Source organism: Apium graveolens, chromosome 2 (genome assembly GCF_009905375.1).
Source record: "Apium graveolens cultivar Ventura chromosome 2, ASM990537v1, whole genome shotgun sequence".
NCBI classification, from domain to species: Eukaryota; Viridiplantae; Streptophyta; class Magnoliopsida; order Apiales; family Apiaceae; genus Apium; species Apium graveolens.
In genome coordinates this window covers 306,523,181-306,535,657 of record NC_133648.1, presented here as the reverse complement: position 1 = coordinate 306,535,657, position 12,477 = coordinate 306,523,181, and positions in this window count along the sequence as shown.

The window sequence follows — 12,477 nt, the reverse complement described above, 5'->3', positions numbered from 1 at the left end:
TAAAAGAAAATAATTTTCTGGAATTAAAACAATTCAGTTATTTATTTAAAATAATTAACCAAATTAAATTTTCAAATAAAATGAATTTTTGGAATTAAAAATATGAATTTTGATTTTATTTTAAAAACAAAACTCCAAAAACAGAATTTACAAAACATGGTTGGGGTTTAATGGATCTAACGGTGTCCTGGGAAGGAACCTCGCCGGATTTTGGCCGGATCCGGGATCAATCCCAGAAACCGGCGGTTCGCCGTTTCCCGTTGAGGTGCCATTGATGGCCAAAAAATGAAACTGTTCAAGCCAATTTTAATCCCAAATCATTCGTTGTTATTCCAGCAACTCTGAATTAGCAAAAACAATCACGAACGAACTGTAGTTCGTCGTCTCCGATCAACCATGCCATGAACGCCAGTGAAATCATGTTTTTCGGCCAACTAATCAATTTGCTTGATTTTAAACAAAATACAACAGATTACATACCAAAATGAAGCCTAGAACATTTACAATCTAATCATATCAATTATAACATCAAACAATCGACACAAAACCCAGAAAATAAAAAAACCAAAAACGGCTAAAAACCAAAACTTGACTATACACTTCTAGCAACCGTTTAATACAAATAATTATACGTATCGATTACAAATTACATCAGGAAGATTAATAAAGCATCAAAATCAATCAATAACTCCAGGAACAAAAAGCCCTGATTTCAATTGAAAACATTCATACCCTCAAGAACCCTAATTTTACAATCCAAGAATCAAACTCAATTTTTCTCATGTTAGGGAACTCCAAATCACACATATGACCTATCAAAATGATCAGAATTCAATTATCAACAACATACAATCATCAAATCATATCAAACACTTTAAAATTTTAAAAACCCTAATTTATTCTTAATTGATTCAAATTTTATAAAAATTATAAGAAATTTCCTATGATATCTGCAGTGTTATAGTTGGTATGGTTGCATAGTACGTCTCGAGAGCTTCGATTCGTCTACTTGAGTGTCGAAATCTGACTTTCCAAACACCTTATAATCTTGGTTTGATTACGAAGAACACTTATCGGTTATTCTGGATAATTATGAAATTTTACTGTATAATTATGTTTATCTGTACCAAAATAAAGTATCGTAAAGGCTATTAATATTTATGATAAATTAGGACCCCGTTGGATCATGTTGGATATAAAAATCCAATACTTAATAGCTAAGAATAAATAAAAACTGATCCAAACGGTCCCAGTTTTAAGATAAACATTAAAACCGGACAATTTAATAAAGGTTTGGGGTTCCGAGCCCCCAGATGCACGTACTTTAATATAAATTAATATTATCAAAATATCTTGGATAACGAAAATATCTAGGTTACACGTATATCGAGACAATAAAATAATATTTTAATACCCGTAAAACCGACCCGGAAACTTTGCAGATAAAACCATACTCTGGATTGAAAAAGTCAAAATGCGAAAAGTGCTCGAAATTATCAATTTAGTCTAGAAATCATTTTTCGGAAATATTTCAGTTTGTAGATTTTCTACACCGTTGAAGTTGCGGGTTTTCGAATAATCACAAATAATTAATAATTAATTAGAAAAATTATCAAATAAATCAACAATTCATTTATAAAATTATATAACAACCAACAAATCACTTGAAAAATACCTACGTAATATATGACTTATTCTGAGGATATTAAAAATTAGAACTCATATTTCTAACGCTTACAAACAATAATTATGAAAAATCATTCATACATAATTTCACAGAAATTTCACAAATACTTATATAATATTCATAAATTACCCCAACTAATCAAACGATCAAATCCACACATACCACTTAATCACATAATAATTATACTCACGTAACCAATAAATCTAGATTTTAGAAACAATATATGAAATCTAGTTTAGAAAGGAATTTACACATCGACAACACAATAACTCGGAATTTAAATATAAAATTTTGAAAACTGTTTAAGCTGGAATAAACTATTAGATTTTATTCCTTTCTTTTAAAGAAATTCACTTTTATAATAATAAACAAATTTTGAAAAGTCCGGGTCAATACAATCTACCCTCCTTAAACGAATTATGTCTTCGGAATCACAGAAAGAAAGAGGGTGCAATATTGGTTTAATCTATATTAATCGACATAATAAGCACATACAGACTATTCACATCGTTAGAACAATATTCAGTTAAGGTCAATCATAAGATTTAGAGTCTCGCACTAATTTTGAAAACCCGGGATATTATAGGAAAGGTCTAAAAATATCTGATCCCCACATAGAAAAAGGGATAGGATAGTTTATGGAGGTCAACATCTCAGGTGGCTTCCTAACAACTGGCGCATGCTTTTGGCAACGATCACACCTTTTTACATAGTCTTTTGCATCAACCATCATCTCCGGCCAATAGAAGCCTAAACAAGTAATCTTGTGAGCCAAGTCCCTTTCCCCCTAGTGTTGGCCACATATGCCTTCATGCACCTCTTCAAGGGCTAGTCGTGCCTCATCAGGCCTGAGGCACCTTAGGCAAAAATAAAAAAGATCTCTTATACAAAATCCCATCTATTAGGGAATACCTCAAGGCTCGCACAGACAACTTTCGTGCTTCCATTACATCATTGGTGAGCCACCTGGTCTGAATGTGAGCCTTGATGGGGTCAATCCAAGACTCTCCAAGCCCAATGGGGGCGACCAGATTTACATCAATGCTTCATTTTTTTAAAACACAGAAGTACACACTTCTAGAACTATTCTCAATCTCTGAAGAGGCAAACATGGACAATACATCTGCTTTAGAATTTTCCTCCCTTGAGATGTATTCAATATGACACTCGTCAAACTGAGTCATTACAGTTCTTACAAGCCGTACGTACTTGGCCATGGTTTAATCTCTGGCCTCAAACTCTCCATTGACATGGGATACCACAAGTTTCGAGTCTCCGCAAACCTTCAAGTTTTTAAATCTCAATGTTCCTACTAGGCCCAATCCAGCTATCAGGGCTTCATACTCTGCCTCATTATTTGTGGTAGGAAAATCTAACTTAATAGGCATACTCAATAAGGAACCCATCGGGGATTTGTAAAACTAGGCCAGCTTCACTTGAATTTTTTTTTGATTCCCCCATCAAAATAGAGCATCCAGAACTTTTTGTTCTCAATTTTTTTTATCTCAATCGTTTCTATCCATGCCTTGGGCTGTATCTTCATGCCCCTGACTTCTTCGTTGTCGATGGTACATTTAACCATGAAGTCAGCCAAAGCCTGAGCTTTGATCGATGTTTTATGCTTATACTTAATATTAAATTCCCCGAGCTCAATGGCCCATTTGATTAGCCTTCCACTTGCTTTAGGACTGTGAATGATGTTTCTCAGAGGCTGATCTGTCAATACCTCAATCTTATGAGCTTGGAAACAAGGACGCAACTTCCTTGAGGCTATAACCAGGGCTAAGGAGAACTTTTCTATAGCGGAATAGTTCAACTCTGCCCCATGTAGAATCATGATGATATAGTATTTGGGTTTTTGGACTTTAAGTTCCTCTTTAACCGATATGGCACTCAAGGTGCTTTCAGCAACAGCCAGGTATAAATACAAAGTTTCATTCAAGAATGGTTTGTCCAAGAAAGGGGCTTGTACCATGTGTTTGTTCAATTCCTCAAATGCCATTTGACTTTCAGTAGTCCAGGAAAAATCTTTTACTTTCTTCAAAGCCTTGAAGAATGGCAGGCACTTGTCTTCGGATTCGAAAATAAACCATCCCAAAGTAGCAATCCTTCAAGTTAGTTTTTGAATATCTTTTATAGAATGTGGGGGTTCCATGTCTAGGATGTCCTTTATCTTGTCAGGATTGGCCTCAATTCCCCTCTTGGAGACCATTAATCCTAAACACTTCCCAGATCCTACACCAAAAGCACACTTGGAGGGATTCAACATTATTTTTTTATGGTGCCTTAAGACTTAAAAAGCTTCCCTCAAATGGGATATATGATTTATCTTTGCAAGGCTCTTGACTAGCATGTCATCTACATAAACCTCCATGGTCTTTCCAATAAGATCCTTAAATATCTTATTCACCAAACTTTGGTAAGTGGCTCTTGCATTCTTGAGACCAAACGCCATAACAAGATAGCAAAAAACACCAAAGTTAGTGATGAATGATACCTTTGGGATGTCATCCTTATGCATCTTGATCCGATTGTAACCACTGAATCCATCCATGAAATATAGCATCTCGTGCCCTGTGGTGGCATCTATCAAAGTGTTTATCCTTGGCAGAGGAAAATAATTCTTTGGGCATGCATATTTAGATCAGTGAAGTCAATGCACATTCTCCACTTTCCATTAGCCTTCTTTACCATTACGGGATTTTCCAACCATTCCGGAAATTATATCTCCTCAATGAAACCATCCTCTAAGAGCTTCTCAGCTTCTTGCTTGATGGCTTATTGCCTTTGTTATTGTTTTTTTAGAGTATCATTCTCAAGGAAGGTGTGATAACAATACCAACTCCAAGTCTTTAATTTCTTACTATTCATAAGTGTGGAGAAGAATTTTATGGTGTGTGATTATCAACTAAATTAATCTAATAAACAAATAAAAAAATATATTCAAGAATCAGGGTTCTTTAATGGCTATCATGAATGTCTAATTTGGGTCTCTAGTTAGTTAAAAATAATCCTTCTTATGTTTACAAAATCCTCTCCCAAGGTAGAATATAGTGCCTACAAGTATCCATTGAACGCCACTCTCATGGTCATACAAAGTACAATTATAGACTATTAAAAGCCAAGGATTACAAGTTTCACAATTCTCGTATCAATCTCCCGATCTAATACTTAAATTATAATATCCGGGAAATTCTATGAATATTTTGTGAAAAATAAATAAATATTATTTGTTTGTATAAGTTTAATTGATTATTGTCATGATATCACATGCGGTAGTTGTTATTTGTGGTCCCGTAAGGACCAGATTTTTTTGATTATTTGTTACGTGTTTAAAATGCAATCGTATGAAAGAATACGCGATATGGACGCGTGTTTGTTAGCATTTTTATCGAGGTACTTGTTTCATCTTATTTTGTGTGCGTTTGCATGAATTATATGTGTTTTCAAGGTTTTCTGTTAATTTAGGAAATGTTTCAGTTTCTCAATAATTAACAGACCGGGACCCTACCGAGACGTCAAAGACCACAAAATTCATATTTTTATTTTATAAATCATGCATATTTTAAACATCTATTATTTTTGCATTTTTGAATCATTCATAATTTTTAGGGAATTTTAGCATTAATTTTATATTATTCGATTAAAAATTATTCCCCATAATTAATATTTTTGGGCCTAATTATTTTAATTCAGGAATGAAAAAAGCCTTAATTGATTTTGGGGTATTTATTTTTCAAAAAATATAAATAGCTGATTTTCTATTATTATTTTTCATAATTATCCAAATATTAGAGAAAAAATAGAAAATCAGAAAATCAAATTAGGGGCTTTGGTTTGTTCTTGAACTTTGATCGATCGATTGAACACCTTCCAGAGATCCGTTCTTGACGATTTCCATATCAGATTGAAGCTTGTTTGAAAAGCTACAAATATGTACCAAGATCTTCAACTAAGGTTGAATATTCAGTGATTTCGTTCTTCGAAAATTTTGATCGAATTAAGTTCTTCATTTCTAATGATTCTTGATTGTTTTTAATGATTTAGACAACTTCATTATGAATTTTCTAGTCGAAATATATATAAAGTTGTATTCGACAGCTTCACCATGAATTTTATAGTCGGAATATATATAAAGTTGTATTGATTTGTTCCCAAAGTGTGGGTCGAGTTCCATGGGTTAACCGACCATTTCTCTTTTAATTTTCAGCCATATAGTTGATTATTTGTATGATTGATTGCTTATACTGGATTGTAGGTGTCCTTAACTTTCATTTGAATGTTTAATCTTCGAATTTAGTTCAAAAATAAAGGGTTTTTGTGTTTTGGCCGGAGTTGTGGCCGGATTTTGTTTGAGTTTGCCGGAAACGAAGCTTGTCGCTTCGGTTAGGATTGATTTGATCTCTTCTGAGCTGCTGGGCTATAATTGAATTGATTGGGACTGAAAACCAATTGAAACCGAGCTATTGTGGGGGTAATCGGAACTCACCAGAATTTCTAGCTGGCCGGATTCAAGGCAGAAACTCGGCGAGTTCATGTTGACCCGGATTTATGTTCTTACCTGACCTGGTTGGGTTTAATTCTGACCCGGTTTTAATCCGAAAATCCCCAAATCCCAATTTCAAAAACTATTTTCGCATTTTCTTTTTAAACATTAATTCAAAATTCATTTTTTATTTTCAAAAATTGTTTTTAAATTCAAAATTAAATTGGATAATTATTTTTAAATAATTAACTGAATTATTTTAATTCCAACAATTATTTTCTTTTATTTTTTTTTTGAAATCTAATTTTTATTTAATTAGTTATAATTTATTTTAATTTATTTTTTATGAATTTAATTAATTGATTAAATTAATTAATTGATTAATTCATTTAATCAATTAATTTTATTTATAAATAGTTAAATAAAATATAATTATTTATAATTAAGCCAAATAATTCCTAAAAATTATTATTGACCTTTTTAAAATTATATAAAGGTATTTAATAATAAATTAATATTATTATTAATTGATATTATTATTAATTAAATTATTTTTATTTTATTCATAATAAATAGACCGTTCATCCGTTTAATACGAAACGAACGAGTCTAGACTCAGAAAAATATTTTGATTCCAATAAAAGTACTTTCGAGACCTAAATCCTGTAAGGTCCTGTAAGAGGGTTATATTAAGCTATAAGGGGGGTTGAATAACTTAATTACCAATTTAAAAATTATTGTGGCGTTTTAAGATAATTTATCCCTTTTTAAAATTTTATCGAGTAGTTATGCAGTTTATATGTACGGAAAAATAAAGTGCAAGAACGAAAATATCACACGGTGATTTTATCCTGGTTTGCGATGGCGTAACCTCTAATAAATTCGCTCACCCCTACGTCCAGTCCCCGAGCTCCTCTCCAGGACTCGAGATTTTCCCTTATAATAAACTTGATCCTTTAGTAGGCGGAGAAACCTTTACGCCCTTACAAGTATTTGTCTTGGTGCGTAACATAAGGGTTACCACCTCAAAATAAATATAATACCTACAGAACTTATCCTAGACAATAACTTCTCGCTATTTCTTCAAAGTTGATGTAGAATCCTTTGTATGGATTGGCTTCCTTAGCTTTTGTCGGTCTTGGATCTTAGTGATCCGGTCTTGGGTCTTTCCTCTTCTTCACGGTACAAAGACTACTAACTCCCCGTTAGTACGTCTAGGACTTGGATCTTAGAACATGAATCACCTCACGTCACTTCACCTTACTACAAAACTAATAAGACAATCTACAAAACAACAAGTATAGAGAAAAGATGATTTGAACTAGTATGTTACGATACTAGCTCACAAAATAGTATAATATTCAAGTAAGAATATTAAAACTAAATAAGTATACTTGACTTCAAATAATGTGTGTAGTCCAAGTATATTTATAATTACTCTTTTATAGTTTAAGTTAATTTTGTGGAGTAATATGATATGTCTTTTACTGAAAGCACTTATAGCTTATGACTTTTTTTTATTCTTCTTCTTCTTTTGATATATATTTATGAATCGAAGAATACTTCAATTACAACCTCAGAGTTGTAATTAACCTTTAAGCTTGTTGGCTTAAGGATTTAATGTATACTTGTGTATTGACGATTATATAGTCAAAGTATACTTTTAACTTCAAGTACAGTTTATAAGATTTATTAATCTTAGCCAAGATCCAAATAAATAAAGTACAAATAATTGGCTTAAGATTTGTGCTTTTGAAGTTTAGACGAATAATTACGAGTAGTTTATATATATCGGATTATAACCCCCACGGAACACTAAAGGTGCTAGAAGGGGTTTGTACGATATGTTTTGTAATTATTTATATACACAATATGTGTTAGCCAAGATCCAATTAAAAAAAAGTACAATTAATTGGCTAACTCATGGATTTGATCCGTCTTTAAATTTAATGGATAATTATAAAGTTTTTATAGATTGATGTATAATCCCCCGGAACACTAAAGATGTTAGAAGGGATTATACAATACTTTATAATATTTTATGTGCACAATATGTGTTAGCCAAGATCAAAATAAATAAAGTGCGAGTAATTGGCTAACTTGTGAACTTAATCCGTTATGGTATTTGACAAATTACGAATTATTTATAGATCGTTTTTATAATCCCCCGGAACACTAAAGATGTTAGAAGGGATTATATGATACATCGTAATATTTTATGTGCACAATATTTGTTAGCCAAGGTCAAAATAAGTTAAGTGCAAGTAATTGTCTAACTCGTGAACTTATGTCAAATAAAATCTCACCCTTGGAGAATAAGTACTTTTCTTTCTAGATCTTCTTTTTGGAATGATTTTTTGAAGATCAAGTACTTATTCGAATTTCGAGTTCGAAACTTAGTTCTCTTTTCACTTGAGAACTTTATTTATAAGAGATCTCGTATTAGAGATGAATATGAAGTAGAGAAGTTAAGTATAAAGCTCAAATAAAAAGAACTCAAATAAGAAGTTAAAAGTGACCACTTTTGAGAAACGGTCGGAAAAATTTGCCGGAAAAATTTGCCGGAGGTTCGGCCGGATTTTGGCACTTTGGTCGAACTTGGGCAGCCTTTCGGGAGGTCGAAGAGTGATAGTGGATGAGCTTGTGGGATGAAGCTTGGTTGGTGAAGCTAAGCTTGGGTTTCAAAAATCTTGTATATATATATATATATCTAAGAGAGAGAAGGTTTTTTAGAAGAAGTATGTGTTTAGAATTTGAAAGAGATGAAGAGAAGATACTTCTTAAAAAAATTCCAGAAACTTTGTGGCTCTTTAGATTGAATAAAATGGGTTGGGGTGGGAGCTTATTTATAGGAGAAGTTGGGTGGATTGAATGGTGGAGATTTGAGGAAAATGAATGGTGGATGATATAAGTCACATGGATTGATGACATGGAAAACAAAGTTTGTTAGTTATGTTTCTTTTCAACTTGACATATGATACAAATAAGTTTATGGACTTCAAAACTCAGCTGATTTTTGAATATAATAATCTATTTTCTTTTCTTTTAATCTTTGTTTAATCACTTAATTAAGCATTAAATACCAACAATTATGACCACCTTAAAAACTCCTAAATAAATACCATAAAAAATATGATAAATATCTAAATATTATAAAATGATGTCCTGAAAGTTTTGGTCAACCTTGGTCAATGGTAACTAAATCAAACATGGTCAACTGTGGGACCAACTACCTCGATACTTGTGCCCGGACAAAAATTCTCGAAATGTTATGAAATTTTTACCATACTTAGAAAATACCATTTAAATGATCCTTATCAAATTTCAAGTCATTCTAGTATGTGGTAGTATTTTATCTTTATTTAAAACGGTTTTGTCAGCTTTTTCTTCTGAGTAAAAATACCATTGGTCTTGAAATGAAAGAGATGGATCTTTTGACCAAATTTTTGACTTGAATAAATACTTGAAATATATTTCCTAATATATAAAATATATTTGGATGGTAGGAAATATTTTTGAGTATTTTTGAATAATTTTCTCTAAGAAATGCTGATTTTACGAAACGGGAGAAAATTATTGTAAGTATACATGGAATGAGTGATAGAACTGGATAATAATATTCCAATCATGAATATTAAAAAACTTTGAATACAAACTCTTTTGATAGATGTAGAAATATATTTTGGAGCAAAGAGTAAAATATTTTGATATAGCACGAGACTTCTAAAGAATAATTCTGTAATATCCCTTTTTCGAGCTTGTTGCCATACTGATGTTGTAACACTAATCTAAAAACTATTATACCTTGATATTTCTTCTTTGATCATATTGACTTAGAGATATATTACATAAGAGATGGATTTTTGATGATTCAGAATATTGGAATATCTCTGTTATATTTATATATATAATATAAATATATTTGGAAATGATTTTGCTAGTTTGACTTTTTGACTTTGATTTGGATCAATTAAATTTATGTCCTAATGAAGAGAATCTATGTGTAATTAAATTTTATGTTTAATCTTACAAATACCAAAATAAATAACATTTCGAAGATATCCTTTCAATCTTCCCCTTTTTGGTATTTGTTAAACAAACTTAAAATTTAATTTTGCAAGTGTGTGTTTCCCCCTGATGTATGCATGAATTTTTGAAAAATATTTTGCACATAAAAGATTTAATTACTTAGAAATTTAAACTCTTCCTTAAAATCCTGCAAAATAATTTGTTAGATTTATCATAACATATAGAAGCACAAATATATCCTTATATAGCTAGCAAAATTTAAAAGTAAGGCTCTAAGTTCTCTTCCCCTTTTGTTTGGTACATACCAAAAAGAATTATATATATAATTATCATGACAACATAGTGTAACAAATTTTAGCATGATAGTATAAGAATTCAAATCATAAGAAGGGAACGAACACGTATGCATAGTTTGTTTAATTTTAGCATGTATTTAGTCTTGAAAAACTCAGATTTTATGACCAAAAGATTATGTTAGGTTAAGTCAAGGAAATCTGATGTATGTTTGTAAACTAAGTTTTGAATTTTGATTGACTTAATTAAAATTTGAACACTTATTCTCAGTTGTATATTACAAACATCAAGTATTATCTTATATTTCCTGAAATTTTGAAGCACATACTTAGCATAATACTATCTGCAAATTCTTTATTACACCAAGTTTTACTTGTATGTTGAAGACCATAAGTTAAAATGACTTGAGGTTGTAAAATTATTTTGAAAATACGAACACATTAATTCACGAATTTGCACTAATCATCCTGTACTTAGACTAAGGATATGTATTATGTTCACATCAAACGTTATATATTGCAGACACTAATGTTTGTACAAACAATTATCTTGGTGAACTTTTACATGAAAAACATTAGCCTAATACATACTAGTTTATCATTTCGACTGTTCTGGCTATTGTCATGTTACAAATTCTAACACTAATATAATATATTTCTATTCCGGATCAAAATCTCAGAATTACACATTTGGAGTTCTAATACATACTAGGAAATCAACCTTTCTAAACAAGAACTGTCCCAAGTACAAACTATTATATGAAAGAATTTTACATTCAGCTTCTTCTAATACATTATACTAGAAATATACATGTCAGAGGGTTGGCTTGTTTCTAAAGTCAATATATCAAGCTGGAAAAAATTTGAGTTGAGAATCATCCCTGTCATACCCTAGCCAAGTAGATCTTGTTGACTTTAACAGAGTGCTTGAGAAAACTGAGCTGATCAAACTTGTATTTGGAGCTCATTAGGTGCATTTGGTTGACCTGCAGTTTAGATTAGATGGTAACTAATAATGCAGCTGTAGAGTTACAGATAATATCAAGAATTACCAGGTACATTTATATTGTTATTGACAAATGGAGATATATAATAGTTTGTTAATAATAATAATAACAACATGTAGTTTACAATGTCGAGAATAACTATAAATATAGATATCATGCTAAGTTCATCTTCCTTGTATTTTCTACAAATATCCTTGCTACTGGATTTATATCATGAATTATTCAATACACTTATTAATTTTGTTTACAAATCATAATAATTCATATATTCATAACAAGATTGGCAAGGCATCTATAATTGACATTTAAGTTTATATCAGGGGTCCAAATTATAGAGTAAGTTAGAATTTCCCTAATATACCAAGCACCAACATTTTAGATTATATCAGTACAATTTCACATTTTATTAAAGTAACTCATACGATCAGGAAAATTAGAAAAATCTTAGCAAGTTTATTTTAACCTTGTTCCTGCATATAGATATTAAAAATAATACATATTTATCCAGTTGATACATGTATAAGATCAAGATAAGAAGTGTAACATAACAGGCCATGATATTTAACCAAAAGTGTTTTCAATAATCAGTGTGATTCACTGATTATATAGAACAAAATCCTGAACCTGTTTTAAGTCATTACAAACCAGAGAAGTGCATCCACTTCTTAAATCTAAGTACCAAATAACAAAGTCATTACAGTCATCCAACATAATTAAAGAGTACAAACCAAGTCAACTTGAATTTTATATAGTTCTCAAGATTACATCAAGACACCACAATAGAACAACAAAAACAGTTAAACAACGACAACCACCAAACAGCAACAACAAGTAGAATCATGTTGAGTGGCATTTATGACACTTTATAACGCTTCGCAAAGCTTTGGATTGATGTTTTGTACTCAAGTTGTTAGTGTTTTTAACGTGTTTTTGTAGTGTTTTTGCATTTCAGGCATTGTTCAGGAATACAGATGA